The 24,194-nt window shown below is 40.5% G+C and overlaps 1 protein-coding gene across 1 annotated transcript in view; it reads left to right on the top strand.

Annotated features, from left to right (window-relative positions):
* SHROOM3 (shroom family member 3) overlaps positions 1-24,194 on the top strand; it is a 348,621-nt gene that overhangs the window by 37,999 nt on the left and 286,428 nt on the right. The gene's annotated exons all lie outside the window — the stretch shown is intronic.

Genomic DNA, 24,194 nt, shown 5'->3' with positions numbered 1-24,194 from the left:
TACATTGCAGGTGTGAATGTAAAATGGTATAGCCACTTTGGAAAACGATTGGCTATTTCCTCAAAAAGTTAAACATAGAATTACCATATGTTGTAGCAATTCCGTTTCTATCCAGGAAAAATAAAAACATAAGTCCACACAAAAACTTGTACATTAATGTTTATAGCAATAACACAAAAGTAGAAAAAAATTTTCATCAACTGATGGAAAAATAAAATATGGTGTACTCATTGATGAAATATTATTCAGTCATATAAAAGAATGAAGTACTGATTCATGCTACAGCACAGAGGAACATTAAAAACATCATGCTATGTGAAAGAACCATAAAAGGCCACACATTGTATAATTCCATTTATAAGAAATGTTCAGAATAGGCAAATCCGTAAACACAGAGAGTGTGTTAGTGGTTGTCAGGGACTATGGGGGAGGAGGGATGGGAGAGTGACTACTAGAGGGTACTGGACTTAATTTTAGTGTGATTAAAAAATGTTATGAAATTAGATAGTGGTAATGGTTGTAAGACTGAATATGTTAAAAACCACTGACTTGTATACTCTAAAAAGCTAAATAGTCTGGTAGGTGAATTATTATCTCAAATAAATAAAATACAAAGTATGGGATAGTTCCATGTTTTGTAATGGTTATATTTGACTAAATTATAGATTGTACAAAGAAATAGGAAATAAATTTTAAAATATAAATTGAAATCACATTATAAAGGGCTTTATTAGTGGGAAGCTGTCAGTAGAGAACCATTAAAGATTTCTGAGGCTAGGCGTGGTGGCTCACACCTGTAATCCCAGCACTTTAGGAGGTTGAGGCAGATGGATCAACTGAGGTTGGGAGTTTGAGACAAGTCTGGTCAACATGGTGAAAGCCCGTCTCTACTAAAAATACAAAAAACAACAACAAGAAAAGCCGGACATGGTGGTATATGCCTGTAATCCAAGCTACTTGAGAGGCTGAGGTAGGAGAATCGCTTGAACCTGGGAGGCGGAGGTTGCAGTGAGCTGAGATCATGCCACTGCACTCCTGCCTGGGTGACAGAGTGAGACTCTGGCTCAAAAAAAAAGCCTTTTGAGAAAGTGAGGAATGTGATTAGAGTGTGGTTCAAGAAATTTAGTCTAGCATCATTTTGATTCACCTCTGTACATCTCTCCATCTTTCCTAGCCTTTATACTAGAGAGGACAGTGATTATGTACTTTGTAGCTTAGTTTTGTCTTAGGGAATACATATGATTTTAGAAATTTTTCCCCAAAGAACTGGATCATATTAGACTGGTAAATTGAATTTTTTGTCCTTTTGTAATAATACAAAGTATATGAATATATACAAGCATTACCTCATTTCATAGGAAAGAGGTGATAGATAAAATGAGAAAAAGTGAGATTTTGGTTGTGTTTACTAATACACATTCCTGATTTGGAGAACTGGGAAGGGAAAACAAAACTGTATCAGTCTAAGTCTCAACGGGATGCTATATTAGAATAATTCACTAAGGGTTGTCAAGGACTGTGAACAATCTAAGAATTGACCTTAACAGCAAGCTAAGAAATTAACCTGCTATAGTTTCATGAATGCTGGTAGAAGACACAAGACTTTTGGGTCAGAGATAAAGGGCTTTTGCGTTTTATCACAGTTGATTTCTGCTTTAGTTATTGGAAGAGTTAGCTAGTTATATAATTTTTAGAAATGTAATCAAATTAGTACTTGAAAGCTCCAATAAATGTATTGTAAAACCTGTTGCATAAAACCTGTTTCTCACGTTGCTCTTTGAATACATGCTTAAGGGACATTTGAGAGCCTATAGCAAATGTTGGCTCTTTGGATTGAAAACTACAAGCTAAAAAAGAATATTAAGGAAATCCAAAGCAAATCACTTGATTTATACCAAGCACTCAATTTTCTCAACACAGTTCTTCAGAAGACAGTTTCAGTAAATTGTGTTAACCGCAGATTCATTGTTTATAATAGCTTTCATTAATGTAACATTCCACAGTAGGTAAAAAAATTTTGCAATGAGTGAGAAAACACTCTGTAATTAATTCTCCTGGTGTTGTCTACAATATTGCAAGAGATCTGTGTGGATCACAAAACAATACTGTTTTTTAAAAAAAATTCTGTTCTAGAAATCACATGAAACAATCCTACCTGTAACTGCAATTGTATTTTATTTTATTTAAATCTGATGAACTGCATGAGCATACAACACAATATGAGGGCAATTGTGCCAGCAGAATATGTCTACAATCAGACAATATGCTGAGAACTGGCAGATGAGAGAAAATGAGACTTGGGGGACTATGGGGAATGAATCTGGAGGCACCAGCAATTTTTTAGAATAATTTGAAAATCCTTTGTTTTGAAGGATTTGGTTACCTAATTAGGTTAGAGAAGCTTGTGTGCTTTGTACACAAGGAGAGATGATCTCTGTGCTTTTCCTAGACTCTCAAAGCCATTTATGTTAATTATATGACCTCCACTAAGCACTCAAGGTCTGGTCTATGATATGTTTTCTGTACTCTTCCAAATGCTGATCCATTCATTATTAAGAGACTTGGCTTCAGAGCATCAGATTACTGCATTTCTTGTAAATCAGCTTAGTGGCAACAAAATCCAATTCATCTCTAGACATTGGGTTTTCTTAGATGAGCTCTTCTATTTTTCTGTCCCTTGGTTAAAGAAGAGCTGCAAATAGGTCTGTGGAGCTATTTGGTTATCAGTTTTACTTACTGTCAAAAGATCTGACTGTATAACCTTTGTTCTTAGATATTTGCTGTGTGTAATTTATTTCATTTTTTGTCTACTGAAACATTTTCCTTTTGCTTAAGCAGAAATAGCAAATGACTAAGAATTAGAATATGCAGTCTCTCCTTTCCTCTCTTAATCCCTCATATAACCTGTTGCATTAAGATAATGCTTTTGGGAGTGTGCTATATGGGTTTCAACAATGTGTGTGACTGCTAATGAGCTGGGATAGGCTCGGCTATGATTTCTCTAAGGCTGGAGTTCCTATGAGTGTGGAGCAATACATATTAAAGGATATAAGAGAATGTTCATGAACTATATCTTAACTAGTTCTTATGGCTGAAATAAGACAGAGAAACTGGGAACAACATTTCCTAACCAAAACAGGATTTGGTTCAACTTTGTATGTGGTAAGAGAAAGGACAGACCCCCTTAGGAAACTCATACCATTGCCCCTTGCCTCAAGACTGCACATAACATAATCCTCTTTCTGTTTTTGCCTGAATTGCCCAGATGCTCAAAGCCATTCATAATGTTCACAGTGACTATACTAATTTTTAAATTTTGGAATTATTGTCATGATTTTTTATCATATATACATATATATTGTTTGTATAGGTGATATATGTGTGTGCATATATATAGAAAATATATACATTTACCTATATTGCTTTTGGAATCAAGTGAGATATAAAGAACATGGTAAAGAACAGATGATGTGATTTTGTGGCTGGCAAGATGGCCAAATAGGAACAGCTCCGGTCTGCAGCTCCCAGTGAGATCAATGCAGAAGGCAGGTGATTTCTGCATTTCCAACTGAGGTACCCAGCTCATCTCATTGGGACTGGTTAGACAGTGGGTGCAGCCCATGGAGGGTGAGCAGAAGCAGGGTGGGGTGTCACCTCACCTGAAAAGTGCAAGGGGATGGGGAACTCCCTCCCCTAGCCAAGGGAAGTCATGAGGGACTGTGCTGTGAGGAATAGTGCATTCTGTCCCAGACACTACGCTTTTCCCACGGTCTTTGCAATCCACAGACCAAGAGACTCTCTTGGGTGCCTATGCCACCAGGGCCCCAGATTTGAAGCACAAAACTGGGCAGTTGTTTGGGCAGACACTGAGCTAGCTGCAGGAGTTTATTTTTCATACCCCAGTGGTGCCTGGAACACCAGTGAAACAGAACCATTAACTCACCTGAAAAGGGGGCTAAAGCCAGGGAGCCAAGTAGTCTAGTTCAGCGGATCCCACCCCCATGGAGCCCAGCAAGCTAAGATCCACTTGCTTGAAATTCTCACTGCGAGCACAGCGGTCTGAGCTCGATCTGGGACACTTGAGTTTGTTGGCGGGGAGGGGCATCCACCATTACTGAGGCTTGAGTAGGCGGTTTTCCTCTTACAGTGTAAACAAAGCCGCTGGGAAGTTTGAACTGGGCAGAGCCCACTGCAGTTTCACAAAGCCACTGTAGCCAGATTGCCTCTCTAGATTCTGCCTCTTTGGGCAGGACATTTCTGAAGGAAGGGCAGAAGCCCCAGGCAGGGGCTTATAAATAAAACTCCCATCTCCCTGGGACAGAGCACCTGGGGGAAGGGCAGCTATGCGCGCAGCTTCAGCAAGCTTAAACATTCCTGCTTGACAGTTCTGAAGAGAGTAGCGGATCTCCCAGCACGGCACTCGAGCCCTGCTAAGGGACAGACTGCCTCCTCAAGTGGGTTCCTGACCCCCTTGCCTCCTGACTGGGAGACGCCTCCCAGTAGGGAATGACAGACACCTCATACAGGAGAGCTCCAGCTGGCACCTGACAGGTGCCCCTCTGGGATGAAGCTTCCAGAGGAAGGAACAGGCAGCAATCTTTGCTGTTCTGCAGCCTCTGCTGGTGATACCCAGGCAAACAGGGTTCTGGAGTGGACCTGCAGCAAACTCTAGCAGACCTGCAGCAGAGGGGCCTGACTATTAGAAGGAAAACTAACAAACAGAAAGGAATAACATCAACATCAACAAAAAGGATGTCCACTCAGAAACCCCATCTGAAGGTCACCAGCATCAAAGACCAAAGGTAGATAAATCCATGAAGATGAGGAAAAAAAAAAAAACAGCTCAAAAAGGCTGAAAATTCCAAAAACCAGAATGCCTCTTCTTCTCCAAAGGATCACAACTCCTTGCCAGCAAGGGAACAAAACTGGATGGAGAATGAGTTTGACAAATTGACAGAGGTAGGGTACAGAAGGTAGGTAATAAACTCCTCTGAGCTAAAGGAGCATATCCTAACCCAATGCAAGGAAGCTAAGAACCTTGAAAAAGGGTTACAGGAATTGCTAACTAGAACACCCAGTTTAGAGAAGAATATAAATGACCTGATGGAGCTGAAATGCACAGCACAAGAATGTTGTGAAACATATACACAAGTATCAATAGCTGAATCAATCAGCAGAAGAAAGGGTATCAGAGATTGAAGATTAGCTTAATGAAATAAAGCATGAAGACAAGATTAGAGAAAAAAGAATGAAAAGGAACGAAGAAAGTCTTCAAAAAATATGGGACCATGTGAAAAGACCAAACCTACATTTGATTGGTGTACCTGAAAGTGATGGGGAGAATGGAACCCAGTTGGAAAACACTCTTCAGGATATTATCCAGGAGAACTTCCCCAACCTAGCAAGACAGACCAACATTCAAATTCAGGAAATACAGAGAATACCACAAAGATAGTCCTCAAGAAGAGCAACCCCAAGACACATAATCGTCAGATTCACCAAGGTTGAAATGAAGGAAAATATGTTAAGGGCAGCCAGAGAGAAAGGTCAGGTTACTCACAAAGGAGAGCCCATCAGGCTAACAGTGGATCTCTCTGCAGAAACCCTACAAGCCAGAAGAGAGTAGGGGCCAATATTCAACATTCTTAAAGAAAATAATTTTCAACCCAGAATTTCATATCCAGCCAAACTAAGCTTCATAAGCTAAGGAGAAATAAAATTCTTTACAGACAAGCAACTGCTGAGAGATTTTGTCATCACCAGGCCTGCCTTACAAGAGCTTCTGAAGGAAGCACTAAATATGGAAAGGAAAACCCAGTACCAGCCACTGCAAAAACATGGCAAATTGTAAAAACCATCAACACTATGAAGAAACTGCATCAACTAACAGGCAAAATAACCAGATAGCATCATAGCATCATACTGACAGGATCAAATTCACACATAACAATATTAACCTTAAATGTAAATGAGCTAAATGCCCCAATTAAAAGACACAGACTGGCAAATTGGATAGAGTCAAGACCCATTGGTGTGCTGTATTCAGGAGACCCATTTCATGTGCAAAGACACACATAGGCTCAAAATAAAGGGATGGAGGAAGATTTACCAAGCAAATGGAAAGCAAATAAAGAAAAGCAGGGGTTGCAATCCTCGTGTCTGATAAAACAGACTTTAAACCAACAAAGATCAAAAAAGACAAAGAAGAGCATTACATAATGGTAAAGGGATCAATGCAACAAGAAGAGCGAACTATCCTAAATACATATGCACCCAATACAGGAGCACCCAGATTCATAAAGCAAGTTCTTAGAGACCTACAAAGAGACTCAGACTCCCATACAATAATAGTGGGAGACTTTAACACCCCACTGTCAATGTTAGACAGAGCAATGAAACAGAACATTACAAGGATATTCAGGACTTGAACTCAGCTCTGGACCAAGCGGACCTAATAGACATCTACGGAACTCTCCATCCCAAATCAACAGAATATACATTCTTCTTTCAGCACATCACACTTACTCTAAAATTAACTACATAATTGGAAGCAAAACACTCCTCAGCAAATGCAAAAGAATGGAAATCATAACAAACAATCTCTCAGACCACAGTACAATCAAACTAGAGCTCAGGATTAAGAAACTCACTCAAAACTGCACAGCTACATGAAAAAACTGAACAACCTGGTCCTGAATGACTGCTGGGTAAATAACGAAATTAAGGTAGAAACAACAAAGTTCTTTGAAACCAATGAGAACAAAGATACAATGTATCAGAATCTCTGGGACACAGCTAAAGCCATGTTTAGAAGGAAATTTATAGTGCTAAATGCCCACAGGAGAAAGCAGGAAAGATCTGAAATCGACACCCTAACATTAGAATTAAAAGAACTAGAGAAGTAAGAGCAAACAAATTCAAAAGCTAGAAGACAAGAAATAACTAACATCAGAGCAGAAGTGAAGGAGATAGAGACACGAAAAACCCTTCAAAAAATCAATTAATCCAGAAGCTAGTTTTTTGAAAAGATTAACAAAATAGACTGCTAGCCAGACTAATGAAGAAAAGAGAGAAGAATCAAATAGACACAATAAAAATGATAAAGGGGATATCACCAGTGATCCCACAGAAATACAAACTACCATCAGAGAATACCATAAACACCTCTACACAAATAAACTAGAAAATCTAAAAGAAATGGATAAATTCCTGGACACATACACCCTCCCAAGACTAAACCAGGAAGAAGTTGAATCCCTTAATAGACCAGTAACAAGTTCTGAAATTGAGGCAATAATTAATAGCCTACCAACCAAAAAAAAGCCCAGGACCAGATTCACAGCCAAATTCTACCAGAGGTACAAAGAGGAGCTGGTACCATTCCTTCTGAAACTATTCCAGACAATAGAAAAAAAGGGATTTCTCCTTAATTCATGTTTAACTCATTTTACTCTTCCCAGCATCATCCTGATACCAAAGCCTGGCAGAGACACAACAAAAAAAAGAAAATTTCAGGCCAATATCCCTGATGAACATTGATGCGAAATCCTTAATAAAAGACTGACAAACCCTGAATCCAGTGGCACATCAAAAAGCTTATCTACCAAGATAAAGTCAGCTTCATCCCTGGTATGCAAGCCTGGTTTAACATGCACAAATCAATAAACGTAGTCCATCGCATAAACAGAACCAATGACAAAAACCACATGATTATCTCAATAGATACAGAAAAGGCCTTCAATAAAATTCAACACCCTTCATGATAAAAACTCTCAATAAACTATGTATTGATGGAACATATCTCAAAATATTAAGAGAGATTTATGACAGACCCACAGCCAATATCATACCCAATGGGCAAAAGCTGGAAGCATTTCCTTTGAAAACTGGCAGAAGACAAGGACACCCTCTCTCACCACTCTTATTCAACATAGTATTAGAAGCTCTGGCCAGGGCAATCAGGCAAGAGAAATAAATAAAGGGTATTCAAATAAGAAGAGAGGAAGTCAAATTGTCTCCATTTGGAGATGACATGATTGTATATTTAGAAAACCCCATCATCTCAGCCCACAATTTCCTTAAGCTGATAAGCAACTTCAGCAAAGTCCCAGGATACAAAATCAATGTGCAAAAATCACAGGCATCCCTATATACCAATAATAGACAACAGAGAGCCAAATCATGAGCCAAATCTCATTCACAATTGCTACAAAGAGAATAAAATACCTAAGAATACAACTTACAAGGGATGTGAAGGACCTGTTCAAGGAGAACTACAAACCACTGCTCAAGGAAATAAGAGAGGACAAATGGAAGAACATTCCATGCTCATGGATAGGAAGAATGAATATTGTGAAAAAGGCCATACTGCCCAAAGTAATTTATAGATTCAATGCTATCCCCATCAATCTACCATTGACTTTCTTCAGAGAACTAGAAAAAAACTACTTTAAATTTCATATGGAACCAAAAAAGAGCCCATATAGCCAAGACAATCCTAAGCAAAAAGAACAAAGCTGGAGGCATCATGCTACCTAACTTGAAACTATATTATAAGGCTACAGTAACCAAAACAGCATGGTACTGGTACCAAAACAGAGATACAGACCAATGGAACAGAACAGAGGCCTCAGAAGTAAGGCCACACATCTACAACCATCTGATCTTTGACAAACCTGACAAAAACAAGCAATGGGGAAAGGATTCCCTATTTAATAAATGGTATTGGGAAAACTGGCTAACCATATGCAGAAAACTGAAACTAGACCTCTTCCTTACACCTTATACAGAATTTAACTCAAGATGGATTAAAGACTTAAATGTAAAATCTAAAAGTATAAAAAGCCTAAAAGAAAACCTAGGCAAGACCATTCAGGACATAGGCATGGGCAAAGATTTCATGACTAAAACACCAAAAGCAATGGCAACAAAAACCAAAATTGACAAATGAGATCTAATTAAACTAAAGAGCTTCTGCACAGCAAAAGAAACTATTATCAGAGTGAACAGGCAACCTACAGAATGAGAGAAAATGTTTGCAATCTATTTACCTGACAAAGGGTTAATATCCAGAATATACAAAGAACTTAAACAAATTTATAAGAAAAAAACAAACAACCCCATCAAAAAGTGAGTGAAGCATATGAACAGACACTTCTCAAAAGAAGACATTTATGTGACCAACAAACACATGAAAAAAAGCTCATCAACATTGGTCATTAGATAAATGCAAATCAAAACCACAATGAGATACCATGTCTTGCCGATTAGAATGGCGATCATTAAAAAGTCAGGAAACAACAGGTGCTGGAGAGGCTGTGGAGAAATAGGAACACTTTTACACTGTTGGTGGGAGTGTAAATTAGTTCAACCATTTTAGAAGACAGTGTGGCAATTCCTCAAGATCTAGAACCAGAAATACGATTTGATCCAGCAATCCTATTACTGGGTATATACCCAAAGGATAATAAATCATTCTATAAAGACACATGCACACCTATGTTTATTACAGCACTATTCACAATAGCAAAGACTTGGAACTGACCCAAATGCTCATCAATGATAGACTGGATAAAAAAAATGTGGCACATATACACCATGGAATAATATGCAGGCATAAAAAAGGATGAGTTCATGTCCTTTGCAGGGGCATGGATGAAGCTGGAAACCATCATTCTCAGCAAACTAACACAGGAACAGAAAACCAAACACCACATGTTCTCACTCATAAGTGGGAGTTGAACAATGAGAACACGTAGACACAGGAAGGGGACTATTACATATTGGGGTGGGGGGCTAGGGGAGGGATAGCATTAGGAGAAATACCTAATGTAGATGACGAGTCGATGGGTGCAGCAAACCACCATGAAACATGTATATCTATGTAACAAACCTGCACCTTCTGCACATGTATCCTAGAACTTAAAGTATAATAATAATAAAAAGGAACAGATGATGTATGCAGAATGATATTTTTTTCTTTCTATAACCTTTAGCTGCAATTTCTATCAAGGCAGTGCTAAAGCTCATTATGAACAGGAAAGATAGAAAGATGACACAAAACAAAGCAAATTAAAAAATAGGTCTTGGCCAGATGTGGTGGTTCATGCCTGTCATCCCCGCACTTTGGGAGGCTGAGGCGGGAAGGATTGCTTGAGACCAGGAGTTCGAGATCAGCCTGGGCAACATAATGTGACCTCATCTCTTAAAAAAAAAAAATTTGCCAGGCATGGTGTCTCACACCTGTAGTCCCAGCTACTTGGGAGGCTGAGCTGGGAGGATTGTTTGAGCCCAGGAGTTGGAGACTACAGTGAGCTATGGTTTCACCATTGCACTCTAGCCTGGGTTACAGCCTGAGACCCTGACTCTAAAACAAACAAACAAACAAAAGGTCTTATGAGAGCTGATTACAATTTAGCAGAAGCAGCCTTTTGACTTTCCTTTCTTTCTAATACCAGGGATTTTACTTAGATTGCAAAACCGTGGATGTGATGTGGCAACTTGGAGTCTCAATGCCTGTTAGCAAAAAAGTAAGAGGATTGTAATTACAATCTAAGCTTCGGAGCTCTGACATTTGAGAAAATGGATAGGGCCAGCCCTTTGTCTCCCTCTGCCCCCACCCGCTTCCCTCTCTGGGACCCAAGCTCTCTTGCTGCCCAGCCAAGCCTGTCGTCTTGAGAAGGCACTGAAGCCGCTGACTCTTTCTGCTTTGCCCACCAAAATATAACCACTCACAGTCTCTGTTCGGAGATGGAATCCAGTGAGATACCTGTAATACATTCACAGTAGATGTCAGATAATAGAAGAACTCACTCTTCTCAGATCACATGGGAAACACACAGTCGTTGCCTTTCCATCCTGTTTAAACAATTCAGATTATCTCAGGATTCAGAAGCTGAGATGATAAATTAGGGGTCAGATGTCTCTTGCTCCCTCTCCCTTGTGTCCTCACCTTCCTGTCTCTCATTGATACTTACTGTCAGCAAATAACCTGGACTCTGGGTACTTTTTTTCATGTGAAAGGAAGGATTTTGAGCTCTTTTGGCTAAAGTTGATAAGAAGGATTAGAAAGTACCTTAGTTCCTAATTGAGGTTGTCTCCCTATCTCTAAATACAAATAGAAAAACTCATGGAACATTTATGAGAGAAGAGTTACATGTTTAGTTGCTTAGAACATTTTATTTTAGAAATAAATATTTAGGGATACAGCCATTCATGGTGTTTTCATGAACTTATCCCTTATGAATGCATTTGATGTGTTCATTCACCTCTTTATAGAGGCTTTGATCCTTTTGCATAAAACAGGAAGTAGTAGCAGTGGCAGTATGGATTTGGGAGGGTGGAGTTAGCTTTGGCCAGGTGATCTCTGCACATCAGACTATTAAAGGCAGCGCCTTTACAGAATGTTGGCTGGGCTGTGACTCATGCTTTGCTTTGCACTCCCTAAAGAGGCTTTGTGCACCGCCTCTTTGTCCTTTCCCTAGTCATTTGAAAATAAATAGAAGAGAGAATAATGTGATCAGGGGCTCTAATTGTATTTATTGCTTATGTAGGGTTGTAGTAGATACAGGGATGTTTCTTTATTCTTTATGTCTTGCACATCTGAAATGTGTCATAATAATTAAATGATACTTTAAAAAACTAAACAGAACAAATAGTTTTGGGAATTAGTCCCACATAGTCATATGACTCATTTGCATAGATCCTAATATGGTCATAGCTTGGCCATTTCCATTTTTTCTGTTTTTCTACTTCTTAAACACAAGTGGAAATAATTTTATTCTTTTTTTTTTTTTTTTTTTTTTTTGCCTTTTTCAATCTTGGATAGGACTAGTTGCTTCCCATCTTTTTTGAGATACAGAAAAAAATAAGTGCGTACTGCCATTTGCTTAAAGATTGTCAGTTTCCATCTCTGCAGGTCAGGAAGGAAGTGAATGCAATGTATTTGGTCAATAAGCACAGATATTTGCAATGCTAACCATCCCGATTTCAAAAACACAGAAAGTTGTATATTTAATTGAAAGTTCAGAAAGGCCAAACAGTAGATGACAGCTAATATAGTTTGAAAAGAATGTTTAAAATATGCAGACAAAAGATTATTTGCCTATAAACAAGATTGATAATTTATAATCACATGATGGATTGAATCTCTTTCATAAATATTTGAATAAGATGGAGTCAAGGCAGTAAAGTTGATCATGGAGCTTTACCTTGTCAATCCTCATAAGTGTTGGTGATACCTGTTGGGAATAAACCCTGTAGCCTGGCTGGCCAACTGATATCTATATCCCAATCCACTGGCACATCAATAATTTTTATAAAGTAAAAAGAAAAAGAGGGAGAGGAAACTGTTTGTTTGATGGTGGAGGGACAAAGTGTCCCAGGAAAGAAAGCTACATGCTGGTGTCTTAGTGGCAGCCAGGACCACCCTCTGTGAACATGTAGTTTGTACTCTGCATGACTTCTGGGGCCATCATTCACATAGATTCCCAAAGGAATGAGGCTCTCTATAGTTGTACAATCTCAACCCTAGTGGTAATCATTTATTTGGCAATCTGGAAATGTTTCCAGAAGTATCCCTTGTGAAGGACAAAGGTCTACTGTGTATCTTGCATATTTCATTATTAACCCTGCAACTTGTGCTGAATAACTACTTAATATCTATTCAGTGCTAAAATAAGAGAAAAACAACTTTAAAAAAAACCTTTTTGAGATATAATTCACATATTATAAAATTCACCTGCCTATAGTATACAGTGATTTTTGGCATATTCATGGAGTAGTGCAACTATCACCACGATCAATTTTGAAACATGTCATCACCACCCCACCCCCAGAAAAATAAACCTCATGCCCATTAACAGTCATTCTCTGTTCCTCCCTTGCCCCAGCTCCTGGCAACCACTTATCTACTTTTTGTCCCTACAGATTTGCTGATTCTGGACATTTCATGTAAATAGAATCATATACTGTGTGGTCTTTGGTGGCCAGCCTTTTGCACTTAGCATAGTGTTTTCAAGATTTATCCATGTTGAAGTAGCATATATCAGTACTTCATTTCTTTTTATTGCCAAGTTATATTCCATTGTATGGCTATACCACATTTTATTTATTCATTCATTAGTTGGTGGACATCTGAGTTGCTTCTACTTTTTTTGGCTATTATGAATAGTGCTGTTGTGAATTTCATGTGCATTTGTTTGTGTGGACATAAGCTTTTAATTCTCTTAGGCATATATGTAGGAGTGAAATTGCTGTAGAGAAAGGCAATTTTAATTTAGAAATCTCTACATTATTAGCTTTTATATTTAAAGTCATCTTATTAATGGTATATATCTGGCTTGGCTGGTAATTCTGGGTCCTGCACCAAACCTCCACTCCGCAATCCCCATCCATGTTGTGAGCTGGTAGGTGAACCACAGAAAATTGAAATGTACTATACTGGGTTAGTCTCTTTGAACAGGGTCATACTTACATTGAATTCACTCTGATTTATTATTTTGCTACTGCACTTGGAACACAGACAGTATTCACTAAGAATTGGAACTACAGACTAGAAACAGAGGTTCCCTGTTTTCATTAGTCAACTCTCAAAGGATGGATGGAACCAATTTCAGACTATTCTAGGACTCTTGCTCTCTTAGATGCTTGCCATCCTTCTTCCTTTTGGCCTTTTTGCATTTCATTAGTGTCACTTACAGAGCTAAGAGAACACATATAGTTCAGCCAAAGTATTTTTATAGTCTTTAGGTGAAAAGAACTTTTAATATGTGTGTCATCTTGGTTTCTGTGTCCCTTGTAAATTATGTCATTTACTCTGAAACTATGAAGACGCTACAGTTGACTTCCTTCCACCTAATCTTAGCTTCTAGTATTGTGCTATTGGAGTTATTATTGAGGATGATAAAAAGAGTGTATAGTATTGGAGGCAAATTGTTTAAGTGTGTAAATTATAACTTTTTTTTTTTAAAGGGGGGTCACTAAGAGGCTGAGAATAAGGACCATCAGAAAGATTTTTAAAAATAGACCATATTTTTAGCAACGTTACACATGGTTGTTGTGGTTATGACTTTGCAAAATAAATATCACCTTAGAATTGAGGTCCTAGAATTAATGGACTGAAGGCTGATTTTTAATGAGCCAAAGCTATTTAAACTGTACATGCATTAACAATTTTCTTAGTGGCATGTATACTTGAGTAGAAGGTTATAAAGAGTAGACAATGAGAATGATGCTGTTTGACTCTTAAAGGGAACATTGTTTCGTTGGAGAGGAATAAAATATGGACTTCTCTTTAAGCAAGGCAGTTTGCATTTCTGTTGGCCAGATTTCTCGAGAATGTGATAAAGCATTAGCTCCACCATTTCCAGCATCCTCCATTTAATTCTTCTTGGACTCTTTTCCACAGAATGAAATTGATTGATTCATGGCTGAGGGTTTGAAAAGAGAGCTTTGGGCAAAATGTTTAAGAAGTGTTCCAGGAAGCCATAAAGACTGTTGACAGGTGGCCAAGCCCAGGAAAAAAGCATTAGTAATAACAACAGCTCACCCTTACATAGCTCTTAATCATATGTCAGGCATTGCATTAAACACATTACATGTACTAACTCATGTGATTCTCACAACAATCCTATGAGGTCAGCTTGTTTTTATCCCCAATTTAGATGAGGGAATTAGGGCACAAATAGGTTAAGGCAATTGCTCAAGGTCACACAGCCACAGTGTGAGCCCAGGTGGTCTAGTTCCAGAGTAAGTACTAACCACTAAATGTGCAGATTACTAGAAACTTAGAGACACTCCAACTCCTGCCTATGGTGCCTAACCAGGACTCTGGAGGAAGCAGGCAGGGCAACGCCCAGGTCCCTGCCAACACTTTGCCAAAATGAACTGGTGAACTGAGGCACTGTCATGACCTTTGCTGCCTGAATAATTTCAGAGGGCAAAGGAAGCCCAGTCATGTGAAATTGCTTTGTGGCTAGAAGATATCAACAGGCACAGATCTAGCTCATCTTTCAACATGTGCGATTTCTTTTCTTAACGGAATGAGTGCTCCTGTATACAATATTGTCCTTTATGAAGGCTGGTTCATAGAAACTGACAAAGAAGTCAAATTAAGAGCAGCTAAATCTTAAAGATGAAAAAGTTAAGTCACAAGACCAAAGTAGAGTGAGAAGAAGGTAATTTGTGTGTCTGTTTAATCCCTGGCATGACCTTTAATCTCTGCTACTTAAAAATTACAGATGCAATCTTAACTGTGGCATAATGAAACAAAGACCACCAGGTCTTTTTTCTTTCTGCTTTTTGAAGTTGCGCAGATGTCAGATGAAGACAAATAAATACTGTTAACAGCTTCTGGAAGCATAATGTGCTTTGAAAGAGTGAGTCAAGGCTCGAGCCAGGGTCTATGGCCTTAGAGCAAGTCGAGGTTTTCCTGATGACAAAATGAGGCCATAGGGTTTTGGAGGAAGCTTTCTTAAAGAATGAGCACAGCCAAAAATGGTGCTACACTTGGGAATCTCTTTCGTCAAGTAGGAAAAGACAAAGGACCTATTTATAAAATGGATATCAAGTAGCAAATTAGATGGGCATAGTTGTGTCACCAGTAGATGGTTGTAACTGCAAGTTGTCCAGGTTCTTGATGTTTTGAACAAAGAACTGGATAAAACACCCAGCAAAGCAAAGAAAGAATAAGGCAACAAAAGAACAAAAGCAGGGATTTATTGAAAACAAAAGTACACTCCACAGTGTGGGAGTGGGCTGAGCAGCAGCTTAAGGGCACTGATACAGAATCCTCTTGGGTCCAAATACTCCCTAGAAGTTTCCCATTGGCCACGTCATGCTCACTTCATGTAAATGAAGTGGTAGCCCACAATCAGTCTGATTGGTTGCAGAAAGCCAACCAGAGGCTGAAGTGAAGTTACAAAGGTCACAGTCCTGTGCAAACATCTGGTTGGTTGCAAACAGCAACCAATCAGAGGCTAGAGTGAAGTTACAAAGGTATACTTCTATGCAAAGGAAGACTTAGCCCGCAATCAGTCTGATTGGTTGTGGACAGCAACCATTCAGAGGCTGGAGTGAAGTTACAAAGTTACAAATGAAGACTGGACAGGAAATCAATCTGATTTGTTGTGGACAGCCAGTTTCCCTTCTGACATGCAGAAAAGGCAGGGGGTTTGCAAAGGGAGTACTCTGCTCCTTTTGTTACTTAGGCATGAAAAGTTAGGGTTTTCCTTTCAATTTAGTTCTAGGAAGTTGGCATGAAACAGCCTTAGGTTCCCTACCTCCAGACCCTATTCTCCTGCCTCAGTTGAATTGTATTTCAGCAATTGAAATCAGCTAATCGAGGACAGACACCTCATATATGTTACCCACCTACCCTTCCTAATACATAGAATGCCTATATATAAAAATAACAATAGCAAAAAACAATAATTACAACTTATTGACACCATGCGTGCCCTGTACTAGCATCACCTCCATTTTATGCGGGAAAGAACTGTGCTGGAGGGTGAAGTCACTAGCCCAATATTACACAAGTCTTTTAACTACAGAGTCAGCTTTCTCAACCACTGTGGCCCATCGGGGTTGGAATAAGGCTTTGGAATATCTTCTGGGGTTAACGGGGGAATTCTTGAAAGTTTTCTGAACAGGAAAGTCACAGAAAAGTGGTATCTCTGTTGGAAGGCAGGATGGTTTGGCAGCTTTTGAACTGTGGTCTGGCTGTGAGGTGATAAGGGTCTGAATTAATGTGCTCAATTAGAGTGAAAAGGAGAGGCAAGATGGAAGACTCCCTGAGAAGGAATGGGTGATCCTTGAGACATGGGCTCTGACCAGATGTGAGAATTAGGGAAAAGAGAGAGTCAAAGATGAATCCAAGATCTCCAGAGTAGTGTTAGAATGCTTGTGCCATGAATAGAAATGGGAAAATAGGAGATTAAGCCAGTTTGGAAAGACTTCTTGGCCTGTGCTGGTGGCAGGGCACTGCCCCACAAAGTATACCGGTTAGTGGGAGATGTGGCAGCTCTTTCTTCGTTGTCAGAGCCTTTGTCTCACTACACAGAAGCTTAAAATGCTGGATGCTTGCTTTCCCAGACTCCCTTGCATGTGACTGAGTTCTGGTCATGAGGCACAGGTGGATACTTACTGGAAAGATTTTTCTCTCTGATAATAAAAAGTCTAGCAAGAAAAACCTCTTCCTGCTTTGGATTTCAAATGCAAGGATACCATGATGTCATGCAGGGAGCTGCTGCAACCCTTTTGCAATCTTGAGGGACAGACCAGGAAAAATGAGGGGAAACTGACTCAGAGCCCTGACATTGGGGAGCCACTGAAACAACACCAGGACCATCTGCCTCTCTTATGTGAAAAAAGCACCCCCCAACCCTGGTCAAGCCATTTTTAGATGAGTATTTTGTGATTTGCAGCCAGAGCATCCAAATTGATGCAGACTCTGTGCAGGTCACAGATCACCTTGATTCAAGCTTTGCTATGTTATCTATTTTGGATATTAATGTTGGAAAAACACCATGTGGGAAATGATCCTCACAATTGTCCACTGAAGCCTCCAAAATAGTAGGAGTTCCAGAGAGAGAGAAAGAATGCACTTTGGATACTATTTCTAGAAAATGAAGGCTTTTATTTTTTTAAAGATGGAGTCTCCCTCTGTCTCCCAGGCTGCAGTGCAGTGGCAGCGATCTCGGCTCACTGCAAGCTCCGCCTCCCGGGTTCACGCCATTCTCCTGCCTCAGCCTCCTGAGTAGCTGGGACTACAGGCCCCACCACGGCGCCCGGCTAATTTTTTTGTATTTTTAGTAGAGACCGGGTTTCATCGTGGTCTCGATCTCCTGACCTCGTGATCTGCCCGCCTTGGCCTCCCAAAGTGCTGGGATTAACAGGCGTGAGTCACAGCGCCCAGCGAAAATGAGGGCGTTTAAACAAAAGTCTGTAAAGGCCAAACAGCCTGGCCCAGATCTTAGGCCCACTTTGCTGCTAGGTGAGAGCCTCTGTTAGGTTTCAGTAGTGCAATGCAATGTGCTTCTCAAATGACAACGCACCGATTAGTAAAATTGAAACATTCCCATAGCCCCTAGATACAAACTGGGTGAAAGAAGTATTTTCTTCTTTCAGAACTGCTGCTCTTTTCATTTGCTTCCTCCCACCGTCCTTGCCATTTACTAGTGTCTGCTGGCAGGAAGGCATGTTCAGCTCAGTGATGGATGTGCACTAACCAGAATTAGCCTGCTTTGTGGAGCTTTTGAATCAGAGCAAGTATGCTACTCTGAAGGGCTGAATGACTGGTCGATTGAAAAGTAAATGATTGCAGAATTTCAAAATGAGATTCAAAAGGTACATTACAAACTAGATTTCACAAAAACCAGCTTTCTTTGCCATGTTCTTCTTTTCGCTCATTTTATCCTTTTTAAGTTTACAAAATTATTTTAGAATTTAGTATCAACTTCACCATCTGATTCCTGAAGCTTGGTGTATTATATACATGCAAAGTTTATGATAAATTCTCATGAGAAGGAAAAACAAAACAAAACAAAAAAAATACATATGCTACATAGATTCTAGTCCTGACTCTGCATTAATAACTGCTACTCAATCGGGCAAATTGTTTAACTTTTCTGAGCTCCCATTGTGGTTGATAAAATTGTTTGAATAAATCATGCATGAGATCCTATACACGGGAACTTAGACTTTCTGTGGTAAGACACAGATTCTCATATTCGACATGGTGTTGGGCTGGGGGTCTTCCCTATACTCTCTGAGAAAACACTCCTGCAGACAGAGAGCAGGCAAAGAAGCCTCTTGCTAGAGGCATAATCTCAACAAAATTTTGTTTTGATCATGGGATTCTGGGTGGAGATGCTAGATAAAAGATGATGCAGCTAAGCACGGTGGCTCACGTCTGTAATCCTAGCACTTTGGGAGGCCGAGACAGGTGAATCACCTGAGGTCAGGAGTTCGAGACCAACCTGACCAACATGGTGAAACCCCATCTCTACTAAAAATACAAAAAGTAGCTGGGCATGGTGGTGGGCACCTGTAATCTCAGCTACTCGGGAGACTGAGGCAGGAGAATCACTTGAACCCAAAAGGTGGAGGTTGCAGTGAGCCAAGATCATGCCACTGCACTCCAGCCTGGGCAGCAGCAAGAGCAAAACTCTATCTCACAAAAAAAAAAAAAAAAAAAAAAAAAGGATGCCTAGTTACATTTGAATTTCAAATAAACAAGTATTCCCAAACATTGTATGTGGTATATTTATACTAAAACATTATTCATTGTCTAGTTGAAATCTGAATTTAGCTGGGAGTCCTGTATTTGTATTGGCTAACTCTGGCAACCCTGATTCTGAGAGGAATAATCGATGGTAATGGCCTGAGCCTAAATTGCTCAGAATAAGCAAAGGAGGAGCTGCAGAGGATTCTTAGGTCTTGACAGATGACAGATCTGGTGTCCTGGGAGGGGCTGAGTAGGTTCAGCTAAAGTGAGGGGAGTGAAGGGACTAAGATACATATTAGGAGCCTGGCTAGGACAAGAACCCTCCCTCCTTTCTTCCTCACACATTTTTAAGTATCTCTTCTACCCACTTTCCTTTTATAACCCTTAATTAGCGTCAACGTAAAGTGAAAGTATTGGCCGAGTGCGGTGGCTCACGCCTGTAATCCCAACCTTTTGGGAGGCTGAGGTGGGCGGATCACGAGGTCAGGAGTTTGAGACCAGCCTGGCCAACATGGTGAAACCCTGTCTCTACTAAAAATACAAAAATTAGCCGGGCCTGGTGGCGGGCACCTGTAATCCCAGCTACTCAGAAGACTGAGGCAGGAGAATCGCTTGAAACTGGAAGGCGGAGGTTGCAGTCAGCTGAGTTTATGCCACTGCACTCCAGTTTGGGCAACAAGAGTGAAACTCAGAATCAAAATAGATAAATAAAGTGAAAATATTAACTTTCTATGATAGGCTGTCGTTTTGGCATCTTTTTACCATCCTTGTTCCTAATTTTGAAATGAGTGGGTGGGCCTTATTTTTCTCGTTCTCCCTGCTCATGGACCCCTCGCTAATTCAATTAATATCTGCTGGTGTGTGCCCCAGATTGATTTTTTTTTTTTTTGCCCTCTGTGGACTAGTTATTTCTCAACAGAAAAATAATTGCCAAATTTGTGAAATTCTTTTCTAAACTTCTGAACATTTTCAGGTTTTATTTATGCTCATCATTCAGGTGTTTGTACATTCTTCGCTCACATAGCACATCTTTAGGAAGTAAAAGAATTGCAGTAGGGTTTTACCCTGGTATGTAGTTGTATGGAGCACTTCAGAAACAGAGTCAACATTGTGCGCTACTAGTTTTGTTCCTGTTTGTCAAACAAGATCACTTAACACCTCTGCATTGGGTAACCGTGCTTTCCCGTGAAGCGAGAGGACTTCTGAGCTTGAGCAATGGAGGAGACCTCTACCAGATGGTAAGTGTTTTAGGGCACAAGGTCATTATATTAAAAGTAGCAAGAGAATGAACGGGAATCAGACGGAACATACTGATACTGACACATGCGTGGCACAAGAAATTGCTGAGGTAGGTGCCTGATTGTAAGGGGATGTCCCCTCCAAATATTGGCAAGTTGAGAGCTGCCACAAAACCTGGTATTTTAGTTATTTATCCTGAGGGTGAGTAGTGGGAGGGAGCAGCTAATTTTTTTGTATTTTTCAGTAGAGACGGGGTTTCACCATGTTAGCCAGGGTGGTCTCGATCTCCTGACCTCGTGATCTGCTCGCCTTGGCCTCCCAAAGTGCTGGGATTACAGGCGTGAGCCACCGCGCCCAACCTCAGTTAATTCTTATTTGTGGTGCCCTCTGTATGGTGCTTGCTGTGGTCCTTGTGTTGTAGCCTTTGATGTCCAATGTGCAAAATACAGAATTTGGCAAATAGAGGTCGTTTGTCAAGGTTGGTTCTAAAGGGGCTGCCTAAGTTTGTCATCTATGCAACGTAATTCAAAGGCCTGTTCTGTTAAAAAACAAACTCTTACCTACCTGACTTGAAATTTCTTCTACTTGAACCATGAGTGAATGCAGAACATTTACTCAGAACAGCTTTTTTCTATTTAGGCATGAAGGCTACTAAAAAGAAAATGATGGCCCCACCATCCAGGAACTTACAACATTAAGCAGATGGTTAAAATGCGGTGTAACAAGAGGTGTGGTGATAGATCACACTGGGTTAGGAGCCTGCTGGAGGGGTACAGTACACTGAGGACTTCAGCAAAGAGAGAAGCCTGTAGACACAGGTAGATTGTAAGCGTGGACACTGTAAAAGCTGCTGTTGGTGCCATGCCCAGGTCCCCTTAACTGGATTGGTGTCCCCAGCTCTAAGCTGCTGTATTGGCTGCTGAGGCTCACAGCTGCACTCTCTTGTGGAAAATTGTGTTCTGCTGAAAGGAGCAAAAAATGAGGTTACGTACCTTCCCCCCAGGGATGGTCTAGAGCCTAGAGCCAATGACTGATCGACATGAAAGCACAAAAATCTGGCCTTCTTGCCTCAAAGTGGACAACTCTGTGTGCCCTTTCTGCTCCAGAGATCTGATGAGATCAGGTTGAGAACAGACTTCAGTTGGAACCACATTTTCACTTCTGTGCCTTCCTGCTTCCTTCATTGCCCTATAGGATTCTCCCAAGAACATCCCTCAATACATCACTCATAATGAATCTCTGTCTCTGATTCTGCTCCTAGGAAACCCCTGATAGCAGAGAAGCAGAAGTTGAGCTATCTTGGGGTTAAGGGCTCATTTTTCCTGATGTGGGGAGAGGGAATAGATGAAGTGGTTGAGAACATTGGTGAAGGTCTGATGTGAGGCATGTGAGCAATGTGGGGAATGGGAGCAGTGTTTGATATCAACTTAGGTGAGAGACTACCATTTGTGTATGGCACCAGTCTGTATTGTGGTATCATTTTCTTCAGCACTCAGCAGCCTGGGGTATAAAAACACAGACATAGATGACACAAGGTTGTAGTTCTGGCAGGTGGATGCCACAGGAAGTCAGGGAAGCAGGCACGATAAGAAAGGACTTGACAATAGGAAGGAATTGACTAGTTTGAGAGAAAATGGAGGTGTCAATGGACCAAAGCTGTTCATATGATGGAAGGATATGTGTGATGAGCAAAACACAGATGACATGTGTCAAGATTAGGAGGCTAGGCTAGTGTGTTCAGAGTTTGGAACAGGAGAACTTAAGATTTGAGGGTTAGAGTATTTCTGCCTAATGACAGGTCTAGGATATGTCACAGCACAAGTGCCTGAGTGAATTGGAGGGGATGCTTCTGGGGTGAGGAGGGCAGGGAACTGTAGTATTAGGGAGCTGGATGGGCCATCCTCCTGGACACTGCCAGCACTGAGCCGCAGTAGTGGCCCGAGGAATTCACACTGAACATGCAGCTGTTACCTGCCCCAAGTCCCAGAGATGCCATCACTTCCTGTGTCAGGCCTTTGTGGAGCAGGTGTCCCTAATGAAGGCAGTGGGCAAAGACAAATGATTTGGAGATATGGAATTTCCCAAAGACTCCCTTTTTTGGTGGTATAGAAACCAAACCACTTGTTAGCAAGTTAAATATTTCCCATCTTTCTGTTTTCATGCTGACGTAGGTGTTCTTGGACTCATTGACCCTCCTGGTAAATCTCCCAGTCAGGAGAACTCCACCCTTATTGGATCTTGCTCCATTATCCTCCTATGTGTTTTGACTTGCTGTCCTTATCTCCTAATCATCTCAGTGACCCAGGCATTGAAGAATGAAGAGCACCATGATATTGTAAGAGAAGCAGTTTGTTGTAGTAGACAGGGTCATGTTTTCCTTCTGCCTGGATTGTTCCCTATTCCCTTCATCATTCAGTTAATTCTTTTTTTTTTTTTTTTTTTTTTTGAGAGGGAGTCTCGCTCTGTCGCCCAGGCTGGAGTGCAGTGGCACGATCTCGGCTCACTGTAAGCTCCGCCTCCTGGGTTCACACCATTCTCCTGCCCCAGCCTCCCGAGTAACTGGGACTACAGGTGTCCGCCACCACGCCCGACTAATTTTTTTGTGTTTTTTAGTAGAGACGGGGTTTCACCGTGTTAGCCAGGATGGTCTTGATCTCCTGACCTCATGATCTGCCCGCCTCGGCCTCCCAAAGTGCTGGGATTACAGGCGTGAGCCACTGCGCCCAACCTCAGTTAATTCTTACTCACCCTTTCCATTTGACTTAAATGTCTCTGTCTGTTCTCCCCAGAGTATTTCAGAGTCCATTCCTGTATTATATACTCTCAAAGCACCTCATTCCCCTTTGTGACTCTTATCACAATTGTAATTAAACATACAAAAATTATTTCATTGCTTAAGGTCTATTTGACTTGATGGCACGTAACCTTTATAAGGATAAGGGCTGTCTGTGTTATCCCTAGCTGCTGGCATGGTGCCTTACATAAAGAATGTGCTCAATAAATATTTGTAGAACAAGTAAGAGATGTATATGGAACTGAGAGTCCATTTCTGTTTTAAGACATGTTTCTACTTAGCTGTGTGATCTTGGACAAGTCACTTCAGCTCTTTGAGCAAAATGCCTTCTTACTCACTTTAACATTGTATGATTTCTGATTTCACGGTCTATCAGCCAAACACCTTAACAACTCTTAACCCCAACAGTGTGTCTGGGCTAACTAAAAGCATTCATCTGGAACTTCTTAAAGTCGCTTGTTCCTAGGGAAACTATTTTTCCTTGTGTTTCAGTAATCTCTTGCTAAGTAAAAAATAATTCCCACATTTAGTGGCTTAAAACAATCATTTGCTCTCTCAAATAAACAAGAAAAAAGTAATAATAAAGATCAGAGTGGAAATCAATAAAATAGAAAAATAAAAACAGAGGAACATGACATAGAGACTGTGCAATGTTTGGGGAAAGAATATTCAAGCCAGAGGTACTGCTAATCCACAGGTCCTACCGCAGGGCATGCCTGACATGTTTTTTAAAATCAGGAAAGAAGGCTGGGCGTGGTGGCTCACGCCTGTAATCCCAGCACTTTGGGAGGCCAAGGTGGGCAGATCACCTGAGGTCAGGAATTTGAGACCAGCCTGGCCAACATGGGGAAACCCTGTCTCTACTAAAAATACAAAAATTAGCTGGTGTGATGGCAGGCGCCTGTAATCCCAACTACTTGCAGGGCTGAGGCAGGA

The sequence above is a fragment of the Macaca fascicularis genome, chromosome 5 (assembly GCF_037993035.2).
Source record: "Macaca fascicularis isolate 582-1 chromosome 5, T2T-MFA8v1.1".
NCBI lineage: Eukaryota > Metazoa > Chordata > Mammalia > Primates > Cercopithecidae > Macaca > Macaca fascicularis.
This window is presented reverse-complemented; position numbering and strand designations above follow the sequence as displayed.